Source organism: Nansenia antarctica (genome assembly GCF_963989245.1).
Source record: "Nansenia antarctica genome assembly, chromosome: 6".
NCBI lineage: Eukaryota > Metazoa > Chordata > Actinopteri > Argentiniformes > Microstomatidae > Nansenia > Nansenia antarctica.
This window is the reverse complement of record NC_137676.1, coordinates 40,762,208-40,777,092: the sequence shown is the minus strand read 5'-3', so window position 1 is coordinate 40,777,092 and position 14,885 is coordinate 40,762,208.

Genomic DNA, 14,885 nt, shown 5'->3' with positions numbered 1-14,885 from the left:
TGGCTCTCACCTCTCTGCACAAAGGTCAGTATATTTAATGAAGCCACCCTGCACATAGAGACAAGACCACTATCCAAAGATTTGCCATAAATATATTTGATTATGATTATCTTCCCTCTTAGCTACCCAGGCCTTGAGAAAGCGTCCTGAGTCTATTTGTTTGTTTCTATGGATCCTCATTAGCTGTTACAGTTACTGATATTTACTCTCCCTCCCTCCAGGTGAGAGTCCCATCTCACCCATCCACAACATGCTAGATGTCGCTGTGCTGGAGGCCCAGTGGGCTGAGGAGGCTGCACAGAACGTGGCCCTGGCCCAGCGCAAGGAGGAGCGCCAGGCTCACAGCACCAACCAGCACATGCAGAGGATGGCCAGCGTCTGCACCGTTCCCAACCCAGACATCAACCTCTACCAGGTTGCTCCCCCACCTGGATTCTTCATGGCTGCCATTCCACAGGACCAGCAGCCTGCTGTCCATGTCCAGGACCAGGAGCCTCTCCCTGCCTCCATTCTGGCTGTCGCTGCCCATGAGGACCAACATTCGGGACGAAATTCCTCCATTAGCCATAACACACGCACACAAACACCCACACCCACACTCACACCCACACCCACACCCACACTCACACTCACACCCACACCCACACCCACACCCACACCCACACTCACACTCACACCCACACCCACACTCATACCCACACCCACACCCACACAAACACCCACACAGGCTGCCATGCCACAGGCCCAGAACTGTGCTGCCCCATGTTGGACCAACCAGCTGGCTCTCACCTCTCTGCACAAAGGTCAGTATATTTAATGAAGCCACCCTGCACATAGAGACAAGACCACTATCCAAAGATTTGCCATAAATATATTTGATTATGATTATCTTCCCTCTTAGCTACCCAGGCCTTGAGAAAGCGTCCTGAGTCTATTTGTTTGTTTCTATGGATCCTCATTAGCTGTTACAGTTACTGATATTTACTCTCCCTCCCTCCAGGTGAGAGTCCCATCTCACCCATCCACAACATGCTAGATGTCGCTGTGCTGGAGGCCCAGTGGGCTGAGGAGGCTGCACAGAACGTGGCCCTGGCCCAGCGCAAGGAGGAGCGCCAGGCTCACAGCACCAACCAGCACATGCAGAGGATGGCCAGCGTCTGCACCGTTCCCAACCCAGACATCAACCTCTACCAGGTTGCTCCCCCACCTGGATTCTTCATGGCTGCCATTCCACAGGACCAGCAGCCTGCTGTCCATGTCCAGGACCAGGAGCCTCTCCCTGCCTCCATTCTGGCTGTCGCTGCCCATGAGGACCAACATTCGGGACGAAATTCCTCCATTAGCCATAACACACGCACACAAACACCCACACCCACACTCACACCCACACCCACACCCACACTCACACCCACACCCACACCCACACCCACACCCACACCCACACCCACACCCACACCCACACTCACACTCACACCCACACCCACACTCATACCCACACCCACACCCACACACACACCCACACAGGCTGCCATGCCACAGGCCCAGAACTGTGCTGCCCCATGTTGGACCAACCAGCTGGCTCTCACCTCTCTGCACAAAGGTCAGTATATTTAATGAAGCCACCCTGCACATAGAGACAAGACCACTATCCAAAGATTTGCCATGAATATATTTGATTATGATTATCTTCCCTCTTAGCTACCCAGGCCTTGAGAAAGCGTCCTGAGTCTATTTGTTTGTTTCTATGGATCCTCATTAGCTGTTACAGTTACTGATATTTACTCTCCCTCCCTCCAGGTGAGAGTCCCATCTCACCCATCCACAACATGCTAGATGTCGCTGTGCTGGAGGCCCAGTGGGCTGAGGAGGCTGCACAGAACGTGGCCCTGGCCCAGCGCAAGGAGGAGCGCCAGGCTCACAGCACCAACCAGCACATGCAGAGGATGGCCAGCGTCTGCACCGTTCCCAACCCAGACATCAACCTCTACCAGGTTGCTCCCCCACCTGGATTCTTCATGGCTGTCATTCCACAGGACCAGCAGCCTGCTGTCCATGTCCAGGACCAGGAGCCTCTCCCTGCCTCCATTCTGGCTGTCGCTGCCCATGAGGACCAACATTCGGGACGAAATTCCTCCATTAGCCATAACACACGCACACAAACACCCACACCCACACTCACACCCACACCCACACCCACACCCACACTCACACTCACACCCACACCCACACCCACACCCACACCCACACTCACACTCACACTCACACCCACACCCACACTCATACCCACACCCACACCCACACACACACCCACACAGGCTGCCATGCCACAGGCCCAGAACTGTGCTGCCCCATGTTGGACCAACCAGCTGGCTCTCACCTCTCTGCACAAAGGTCAGTATATTTAATGAAGCCACCCTGCACATAGAGACAAGACCACTATCCAAAGATTTGCCATAAATATATTTGATTATGATTATCTTCCCTCTTAGCTACCCAGGCCTTGAGAAAGCGTCCTGAGTCTATTTGTTTGTTTCTATGGATCCTCATTAGCTGTTACAGTTACTGATATTTACTCTCCCTCCCTCCAGGTGAGAGTCCCATCTCACCCATCCACAACATGCTAGATGTCGCTGTGCTGGAGGCCCAGTGGGCTGAGGAGGCTGCACAGAACGTGGCCCTGGCCCAGCGCAAGGAGGAGCGCCAGGCTCACAGCACCAACCAGCACATGCAGAGGATGGCCAGCGTCTGCACCGTTCCCAACCCAGACATCAACCTCTACCAGGTTGCTCCCCCACCTGGATTCTTCATGGCTGCCATTCCACAGGACCAGCAGCCTGCTGTCCATGTCCAGGACCAGGAGCCTCTCCCTGCCTCCATTCTGGCTGTCGCTGCCCATGAGGACCAACATTCGGGACGAAATTCCTCCATTAGCCATAACACACGCACACAAACACCCACACCCACACTCACACCCACACCCACACCCACACTCACACTCACACCCACACCCACACCCACACCCACACCCACACTCACACTCACACCCACACCCACACTCATACCCACACCCACACCCACACACACACCCACACAGGCTGCCATGCCACAGGCCCAGAACTGTGCTGCCCCATGTTGGACCAACCAGCTGGCTCTCACCTCTCTGCACAAAGGTCAGTAAATTTAATGAAGCCACCCTGCACATAGAGACAAGACCACTATCCAAAGATTTGCCATAAATATATTTGATTATGATTATCTTCCCTCTTAGCTACCCAGGCCTTGAGAAAGCGTCCTGAGTCTATTTGTTTGTTTCTATGGATCCTCATTAGCTGTTACAGTTACTGATATTTACTCTCCCTCCCTCCAGGTGAGAGTCCCATCTCACCCATCCACAACATGCTAGATGTCGCTGTGCTGGAGGCCCAGTGGGCTGAGGAGGCTGCACAGAACGTGGCCCTGGCCCAGCGCAAGGAGGAGCGCCAGGCTCACAGCACCAACCAGCACATGCAGAGGATGGCCAGCGTCTGCACCGTTCCCAACCCAGACATCAACCTCTACCAGGTTGCTCCCCCACCTGGATTCTTCATGGCTGCCATTCCACAGGACCAGCAGCCTGCTGTCCATGTCCAGGACCAGGAGCCTCTCCCTGCCTCCATTCTGGCTGTCGCTGCCCATGAGGACCAACATTCGGGACGAAATTCCTCCATTAGCCATAACACACGCACACAAACACCCACACCCACACTCACACCCACACCCACACCCACACTCACACTCACACCCACACCCACACCCACACCCACACCCACACTCACACTCACACCCACACCCACACTCATACCCACACCCACACCCACACACACACCCACACAGGCTGCCATGCCACAGGCCCAGAACTGTGCTGCCCCATGTTGGACCAACCAGCTGGCTCTCACCTCTCTGCACAAAGGTCAGTATATTTAATGAAGCCACCCTGCACATAGAGACAAGACCACTATCCAAAGATTTGCCATAAATATATTTGATTATGATTATCTTCCCTCTTAGCTACCCAGGCCTTGAGAAAGCGTCCTGAGTCTATTTGTTTGTTTCTATGGATCCTCATTAGCTGTTACAGTTACTGATATTTACTCTCCCTCCCTCCAGGTGAGAGTCCCATCTCACCCATCCACAACATGCTAGATGTCGCTGTGCTGGAGGCCCAGTGGGCTGAGGAGGCTGCACAGAACGTGGCCCTGGCCCAGCGCAAGGAGGAGCGCCAGGCTCACAGCACCAACCAGCACATGCAGAGGATGGCCAGCGTCTGCACCGTTCCCAACCCAGACATCAACCTCTACCAGGTTGCTCCCCCACCTGGATTCTTCATGGCTGCCATTCCACAGGACCAGCAGCCTGCTGTCCATGTCCAGGACCAGGAGCCTCTCCCTGCCTCCATTCTGGCTGTCGCTGCCCATGAGGACCAACATTCGGGACGAAATTCCTCCATTAGCCATAACACACGCACACAAACACCCACACCCACACTCACACCCACACCCACACCCACACCCACACTCACACCCACACCCACACCCACACCCACACCCACACCCACACTCACACTCACACTCACACCCACACCCACACTCATACCCACACCCACACCCACACACACACACACACACACAGGCTGCCATGCCACAGGCCCAGAACTGTGCTGCCCCATATTGGACCAACCAGCTGGCTCTCACCTCTCAGCACAAAGGTCAATATATTTAATGAAGCAACCCTGCACATAGAGACAAGACCACTATCCAAAGATTTGCCATGAATATCTTTGATTATGATTATCTTCCCTCTCAGCTACCCAGGCCTTGAGAAAGCGTCCTGAGTCTATTTGCTTGTTTCTATGGATCCTCATTAGCTGTTACAGTTACTGATATTTACTCTCCCTCCCTCCAGGTGAGCGTCCCATCTCATCTATCCACAACATGCTAGATGTCGCTGTGCTGGAGGCCCAGTGGGCTGAGGAGGCTGCACAGAAATCTGGCCACAACCCATCTTGAGTTCCAAGCGGCTAAGATCCAGACTTTTTAAACAGACTTCACCGATAAAGCATATTTAAGCATTGAAAAGATATTGCAATATTAATAAATTATTTCATTACAAAATTAAATTGATTGACTCAGCTATGTCTAGAAAAGGGTAAGCTGGACCTCGATGATACAAGTTACCAGATAGACCAGGCCAAGACAAGGCCTCCTTGACCAGCAATGCACCTCCCAGCTCAGCATCGCTGACTTTCTCTCTCCACAACCATATGACTTCTCAATACGGTGATCTAGGCAATAAACAAACAATCAAAGTAAACTCACAATAAACCCATTAGCCTGCTATACTAAATACCCCCTAAATCATATTCATGCCTCCTACAACACCTCAGGCCTTTGGGTCGGGTGGTTCATCCACATGGATGGAGGCAGACTGAAAGGACACACATTCATTGCCTATTTCATAAATGTTCTCCATATAACGACGTCGATCATTGATCGGCAACGACACTATATAATTGTTTGCCTGACTGGTCATCGGATTTGAGATCCTAATATCTAAAAAGCGATACAGTTTTCTTATTTTATCAGATTAAAGTAGCAAAGACCACAAATTTCCATTGACTGCCAGTTAAACTTCTACACTTCTAGTACCCAACAGGGGATGTGATCGTTCTGATGACAGGGAGATTACGTATAACTGCTCTGGAGACAGACTGAAAGGACACACATTGCCTAATTCATTACTTTTCTCCATATAACGACGTCGATCATTGATCGGAAACCACACTATATAATAGTTTGCCTAACTGGCCGCGTCCTAACGATTCCCACCCGAGTTGGAGTAGACCACGCCAACTTCTGGAATATGTAGGGGTGGGACCCGCATCCCTTGTTCTCTGTAAAGCGCATTGTGTTGCCCTGCATTGTCTGTACAGGGGGGTAGAGGGGATGAAGAGGTCTGTAGAGGAGGATAGAGGGATGGAGAGGTCTGTACAGGGGGGTAGAGGGGATGAAGAGGTCTGTACAGGGGGTAGAGGGGATGAAGAGGTCTGTACAGGGGGGTAGAGGGGATGAAGAGGTCTGTAGAGGTGGGTAGAGGGGATGAAGAGGTCTGTACAGGGGGGTAGAGGGGATGAAGAGGTCTGTAGAGGAGGATAGAGGGATGGAGAGGTCTGTACAGGGGGGTAGAGGGGATGAAGAGGTCTGTACAGGGGGTAGAGGGGATGAAGAGGTCTGTACAGGGGGGTAGAGGGTATGAAGAGGTCTGTACAGGGGGTAGAGGGGATGAAGAGGTCTGTACAGGGGGGTAGAGGGGATGGCGAGGTCTGTACAGGGGGTAGAGGGGATGGAGAGGTCTGTACAGGGGGTAGAGGGGATGAAGAGGTCTGTAATGGAGGGTAGAGGGGATGGCGAGGTCTGTACAGGGGGTAGAGGGGATGAAGAGGTCTGTACAGGGGAGTAGAGGGGATGGCGAGGTCTGTACAGGGGGGTAGAGCTATTCTCATGCTAAAATCGACTGTAAATCCAGATTTTAAAGTTGATATTCTTCCCCGTGGAGCATGCCCCCATAACCTGTGCCCCACCCAAAAATGTTTGCACCAGCCGCCACTGTCAGTAGTACACAGCAGTGAGATGTAGTTATATCAGTATTACACAGCAGTGAGATGTAGTTATAGCAGTATTACACAGCAGTGAGATGTAGTTATAGCAGTATTACACAGCAGTGAGATGGGACAGTTATGGTATTTTGGGCCCCAAAACAACGCTAACTTGAATATACTTGGGTATCCATAAACCATAATGAGGTTTACTGAAAAGAAAAAGTAAAACAGCTGGAAGCAATATCTGACTGTTTGTCAGTCTTACATCTGAAGCTCTCTGTCTACACAGTTATGCGCAAAGTGTAGGAAAGTTAAAGTTATTTAAACATTTGACAAAGTGCTGAATTCAACTTAAGTTGAACAGTTGTTTAGAGAATGAACAAAGAATTATCTATTAGTTCAATAAATAGTTACATGGTTTCAAATGTTTCAACTTCTTTTTTTCAGAATTTTTTCAGAAGGCTCTGCCAACATGGATGGACCAGGACTGTAGCTCCCATTGAGACACACAGAGGACATGTCCTTGGTGGTTTTGAGAAATAATTCAACCAGTCCGATTGCTGTGAAATGACTTGTGATTAATATAATAATAATAATAATAATAATAATAATAATGACTTTTTATTTGCATAGTGCTTTTCCTGCAAACGTTGCAGCTATGTGTAATATGGTCAACTCTCTCTGGGAAAGACATGCTTAAGGGCCTCTAAAACACCCTGGCGTATTCAGTTGCAATGTCCTTATTCATGTCAAATACATCTGCTAGGGAAGGATTCCTCATGAACCCCTACTGACTTCTGACCTACTGATCTTTGCTGACCTCTGTACAAAATGGACCCTGGCTATGGTCTGTGGTAACAATGACTGAAGTTAGAATTCTTCTAAAACATTACACACATCACATCCAGTCATTCTAGAACCCCAGCTGCATGTTCAAGTCATCACACTGTGAGATTCTAGAATCTCACAGTGTGATGACAACTCACAGTGTGATGACTTGAACATGCAGCTGGGGTTCTAAAATCCATCTGCAGTACACAACTGCAGTCTCTATAACACGTACACACTCACAGACACTGTTCTCTATAACATGTACACACTCACAGACACTGTTACCTATAACATGTACACACTCACAGACACTGTTACCTATAACATGTACACACTCACAGACACTGTTCTCTATAACATGTACACACTCACAGACACTGTTCTCTATAACACGTACACACTCACAGACACTGTTACCTATAACATGTACACACTCACAGACACTGTTACCTATAACACGTACACACTCACAGACACTGTTACCTATAACATGTACACACTCACAGACACTGTTACCTATAACATGTACACACTCACAGACACTGTTACCTATAACACGTACACACTCACAGACACTGTTACCTATAACACGTACACACTCACAGACACTGTTCTCTATAACATGTACAACAAGCGCAACAAGGAGGGCCAGGCTCACAGAACCAACCAGCACATGCAGAGGATGGCCAGCGTCTGCACCGTTCCCAACCCAGACATCAACCTCTACCAGGTTGCTCCCCCACCTGGATTCTTCATGGCTGCCATTCCACAGGACCAGCAGCCTGCTGTCCATGTCCAGGACCAGGAGCCTCTCCCTGCCTCCATTCTGGCTGTCGCTGCCCATGAGGACCAACATTCGGGACGAAATTCCTCCATTAGCCATAACACACGCACACAAACACCCACACCCACACTCACACCCACACCCACACCCACACCCACACTCACACTCACACCCACACCCACACCCACACCCACACCCACACCCACACCCACACCCACACCCACACCCACACCCACACTCACACTCACACTCACACCCACACCCACACTCATACCCACACACACACACACACACACACACACACACACACACACACACACACACACACACACACACACACACACACACACACACACAGGCTGCCATGCCACAGGCCCAGAACTGTGCTGCCCCATATTGGACCAACCAGCTGGCTCTCACCTCTCAGCACAAAGGTCAATATATTTAATGAAGCAACCCTGCACATAGAGACAAGACCACTATCCAAAGATTTGCCATGAATATCTTTGATTATGATTATCTTCCCTCTCAGCTACCCAGGCCTTGAGAAAGCGTCCTGAGTCTATTTGCTTGTTTCTATGGATCCTCATTAGCTGTTACAGTTACTGATATTTACTCTCCCTCCCTCCAGGTGAGCGTCCCATCTCATTTATCCACAACATGCTAGATGTCGCTGTGCTGGAGGCCCAGTGGGCTGAGGAGGCTGCACAGAAATCTGGCCACAACCCATCTTGAGTTCCAAGCGGCTAAGATCCAGACTTTTTAAACAGACTTCACCGATAAAGCATATTTAAGCATTGAAAAGATATTGCAATATTAATAAATTATTTCATTACAAAATTAAATTGATTGACTCAGCTATGTCTAGAAAAGGGTAAGCTGGACCTCGATGATACAAGTTACCAGATAGACCAGGCCAAGACAAGGCCTCCTTGACCAGCAATGCACCTCCCAGCTCAGCATCGCTGACTTTCTCACTCCACAACCATATGACTTCTCAATACGGTGATCTAGGCAATAAACAAACAATCAAAGTAAACTCACAATAAACCCATTAGCCTGCTATACTAAATACCCCCTAAATCATATTCATGCCTCCTACAACACCTCAGGCCTTTGGGTCGGGTGGTTCATCCACATGGATGGAGGCAGACTGAAAGGACACACATTCATTGCCTATTTCATAAATGTTCTCCATATAACGACGTCGATCATTGATCGGCAACGACACTATATAATTGTTTGCCTGACTGGTCATCGGATTTGAGATCCTAATATCTAAAAAGCGATACAGTTTTCTTATTTTATCAGATTAAAGTAGCAAAGACCACAAATTTCCATTGACTGCCAGTTAAACTTCTACACTTCTAGTACCCAACAGGGGATGTGATCGTTCTGATGACAGGGAGATTACGTATAACTGCTCTGGAGACAGACTGAAAGGACACACATTGCCTAATTCATTACTTTTCTCCATATAACGACGTCGATCATTGATCGGAAACCACACTATATAATAGTTTGCCTAACTGGCCGCGTCCTAACGATTCCCACCCGAGTTGGGGTAGACCACGCCAACTTCTGGAATATGTAGGGGTGGGACCCGCATCCCTTGTTCTCTGTAAAGCGCATTGTGTTGCCCTGCATTGTCTGTACAGGGGGGTAGAGGGGATGAAGAGGTCTGTAGAGGAGGATAGAGGGATGGAGAGGTCTGTACAGGGGGGTAGAGGGGATGAAGAGGTCTGTACAGGGGTAGAGGGGATGAAGAGGTCTGTACAGGGGGGTAGAGGGGATGAAGAGGTCTGTAGAGGTGGGTAGAGGGGATGAAGAGGTCTGTACAGGGGGGTAGAGGGGATGAAGAGGTCTGTAGAGGAGGATAGAGGGATGGAGAGGTCTGTACAGGGGGGTAGAGGGGATGAAGAGGTCTGTACAGGGGGTAGAGGGGATGAAGAGGTCTGTACAGGGGGGTAGAGGGTATGAAGAGGTCTGTACAGGGGGTAGAGGGGATGAAGAGGTCTGTACAGGGGGGTAGAGGGGATGGCGAGGTCTGTACAGGGGGTAGAGGGGATGGAGAGGTCTGTACAGGGGGTAGAGGGGATGAAGAGGTCTGTAGAGGAGGGTAGAGGGGATGGAGAGGTCTGTAGAGGTGGGTAGAGGGGATGAAGAGGTCTGTACAGGGGGGTAGGGGGGATGAGGAGTTATGTACAGGGGGGTAGAGGGGATGGCGAGGTCTGTACAGGGGGTAGAGGGGATGAAGAGGTCTGTACAGGGGGGTAGAGGGGATGGCGAGGTCTGTACAGGGGGGTAGAGCTATTCTCATGCTAAAATCGACTGTAAATCCAGATTTTAAAGTTGATATTCTTCCCCGTGGAGCATGCCCCCATAACCTGTGCCCCACCCAAAAATGTTTGCACCAGCCGCCACTGTCAGTAGTACACAGCAGTGAGATGTAGTTATATCAGTATTACACAGCAGTGAGATGTAGTTATAGCAGTATTACACAGCAGTGAGATGTAGTTATAGCAGTATTACACAGCAGTGAGATGGGACAGTTATGGTATTTTGGGCCCCAAAACAACGCTAACTTGAATATACTTGGGTATCCATAAACCATAATGAGGTTTACTGAAAAGAAAAAGTAAAACAGCTGGAAGCAATATCTGACTGTTTGTCAGTCTTACATCTGAAGCTCTCTGTCTACACAGTTATGCGCAAAGTGTAGGAAAGTTAAAGTTATTTAAACATTTGACAAAGTGCTGAATTCAACTTAAGTTGAACAGTTGTTTAGAGAATGAACAAAGAATTATCTATTAGTTCAATAAATAGTTACATGGTTTCAAATGTTTCAACTTCTTTTTTTCAGAATTTTTTCAGAAGGCTCTGCCAACATGGATGGACCAGGACTGTAGCTCCCATTGAGACACACAGAGGACATGTCCTTGGTGGTTTTGAGAAATAATTCAACCAGTCCGATTGCTGTGAAATGACTTGTGATTAATATAATAATAATAATAATAATAATAATAATGACTTTTTATTTGCATAGTGCTTTTCCTGCAAACGTTGCAGCTATGTGTAATATGGTCAACTCTCTCTGGGAAAGACATGCTTAAGGGCCTCTAAAACACCCTGGCGTATTCAGTTGCAATGTCCTTATTCATGTCAAATACATCTGCTAGGGAAGGATTCCTCATGAACCCCTACTGACTTCTGACCTACTGATCTTTGCTGACCTCTGTACAAAATGGACCCTGGCTATGGTCTGTGGTAACAATGACTGAAGTTAGAATTCTTCTAAAACATTACACACATCACATCCAGTCATTCTAGAACCCCAGCTGCATGTTCAAGTCATCACACTGTGAGATTCTAGAATCTCACAGTGTGATGACAACTCACAGTGTGATGACTTGAACATGCAGCTGGGGTTCTAAAATCCATCTGCAGTACACAACTGCAGTCTCTATAACACGTACACACTCACAGACACTGTTCTCTATAACATGTACACACTCACAGACACTGTTACCTATAACATGTACACACTCACAGACACTGTTACCTATAACATGTACACACTCACAGACACTGTTCTCTATAACACGTACACACTCACAGACACTGTTACCTATAACACGTACACACTCACAGACACTGTTACCTATAACATGTACACACTCACAGACACTGTTACCTATAACATGTACACACTCACAGACACTGTTACCTATAACATGTACACACTCACAGACACTGTTACCTATAACACGTACACACTCACAGACACTGTTACCTATAACATGTACACACTCACAGACACTGTTACCTATAACATGTACACACTCACAGACACTGTTACCTATAACACGTACACACTCACAGACACTGTTACCTATAACACGTACACACTCACAGACACTGTTACCTATAACACGTACACACTCACAGACACTGTTACCTATAACATGTACACACTCACAGACACTGTTACCTATAACACGTACACACTCACAGACACTGTTACCTATAACATGTACACACTCACAGACACTGTTACCTATAACACGTACACACTCACAGACACTGTTACCTATAACACGTACACACTCACAGACACTGTTCTCTATAACATGTACAACAAGCGCAACAAGGAGGGCCAGGCTCACAGAACCAACCAGCACATGCAGAGGATGGCCAGCGTCTGCACCGTTCCCAACCCAGACATCAACCTCTACCAGGTTGCTCCCCCACCTGGATTCTTCATGGCTGCCATTCCACAGGACCAGCAGCCTGCTGTCCATGTCCAGGACCAGGAGCCTCTCCCTGCCTCCATTCTGGCTGTCGCTGCCCATGAGGACCAACATTCGGGACGAAATTCCTCCATTAGCCATAACACACGCACACAAACACCCACACCCACACTCACACCCACACCCACACCCACACCCACACTCACACTCACACCCACACCCACACCCACACCCACACCCACACTCACACTCACACTCACACACACACCCACACCCACACCCACACCCACACCCACACTCACACTCACACTCACACCCACACCCACACTCATACCCACACCCACACCCACACACACACCCACACAGGCTGCCATGCCACAGGCCCAGAACTGTGCTGCCCCATGTTGGACCAACCAGCTGGCTCTCACCTCTCTGCACAAAGGTCAGTATATTTAATGAAGCCACCCTGCACATAGAGACAAGACCACTATCCAAAGATTTGCCATAAATATATTTGATTATGATTATCTTCCCTCTTAGCTACCCAGGCCTTGAGAAAGCGTCCTGAGTCTTTTTGTTTGTTTCTATGGATCCTCATTAGCTGTTACAGTTACTGATATTTACTCTCCCTCCCTCCAGGTGAGAGTCCCATCTCACCCATCCACAACATGCTAGATGTCGCTGTGCTGGAGGCCCAGTGGGCTGAGGAGGCTGCACAGAACGTGGCCCTGGCCCAGCGCAAGGAGGAGCGCCAGGCTCACAGCACCAACCAGCACATGCAGAGGATGGCCAGCGTCTGCACCGTTCCCAACCCAGACATCAACCTCTACCTGGTTGCTCCCCCACCTGGATTCTTCATGGCTGCCATTCCACAGGACCAGCAGCCTGCTGTCCATGTCCAGGACCAGGAGCCTCTCCCTGCCTCCATTCTGGCTGTCGCTGCCCATGAGGACCAACATTCGGGACGAAATTCCTCCATTAGCCATAACACACGCACACAAACACCCACACCCACACTCACACCCACACCCACACCCACACTCACACTCACACTCACACCCACACCCACACCCACACCCACACCCACACCCACACCCACACTCACACTCACACTCACACCCACACCCACACTCATACCCACACCCACACCCACACACACACCCACGCAGGCTGCCATGCCACAGGCCCAGAACTGTGCTGCCCCATGTTGGACCAACCAGCTGGCTCTCACCTCTCTGCACAAAGGTCAGTATATTTAATGAAGCCACCCTGCACATAGAGACAAGACCACTATCCAAAGATTTGCCATAAATATATTTGATTATGATTATCTTCCCTCTTAGCTACCCAGGCCTTGAGAAAGCGTCCTGAGTCTATTTGTTTGTTTCTATGGATCCTCATTAGCTGTTACAGTTACTGATATTTACTCTCCCTCCCTCCAGGTGAGAGTCCCATCTCACCCATCCACAACATGCTAGATGTCGCTGTGCTGGAGGCCCAGTGGGCTGAGGAGGCTGCACAGAACGTGGCCCTGGCCCAGCGCAAGGAGGAGCGCCAGGCTCACAGCACCAACCAGCACATGCAGAGGATGGCCAGCGTCTGCACCGTTCCCAACCCAGACATCAACCTCTACCAGGTTGCTCCCCCACCTGGATTCTTCATGGCTGCCATTCCACAGGACCAGCAGCCTGCTGTCCATGTCCAGGACCAGGAGCCTCTCCCTGCCTCCATTCTGGCTGTCGCTGCCCATGAGGACCAACATTCGGGACGAAATTCCTCCATTAGCCATAACACACGCACACAAACACCCACACCCACACTCACACCCACACCCACACCCACACTCACACCCACACCCACACCCACACCCACACCCACACCCACACCCACACCCACACCCACACCCACACTCACACTCACACCCACACCCACACTCATACCCACACCCACACCCACACACACACCCACACAGGCTGCCATGCCACAGGCCCAGAACTGTGCTGCCCCATGTTGGACCAACCAGCTGGCTCTCACCTCTCTGCACAAAGGTCAGTATATTTAATGAAGCCACCCTGCACATAGAGACAAGACCACTATCCAAAGATTTGCCATAAATATATTTGATTATGATTATCTTCCCTCTTAGCTACCCAGGCCTTGAGAAAGCGTCCTGAGTCTATTTGTTTGTTTCTATGGATCCTCATTAGCTGTTACAGTTACTGATATTTACTCTCCCTCCCTCCAGGTGAGAGTCCCATCTCACCCATCCACAACATGCTAGATGTCGCTGTGCTGGAGGCCCAGTGGGCTGAGGAGGCTGCACAGAACGTGGCCCTGGCCCAGCGCAAGGAGGAGCGCCAGGCTCACAGCACCAACCAGCACATGC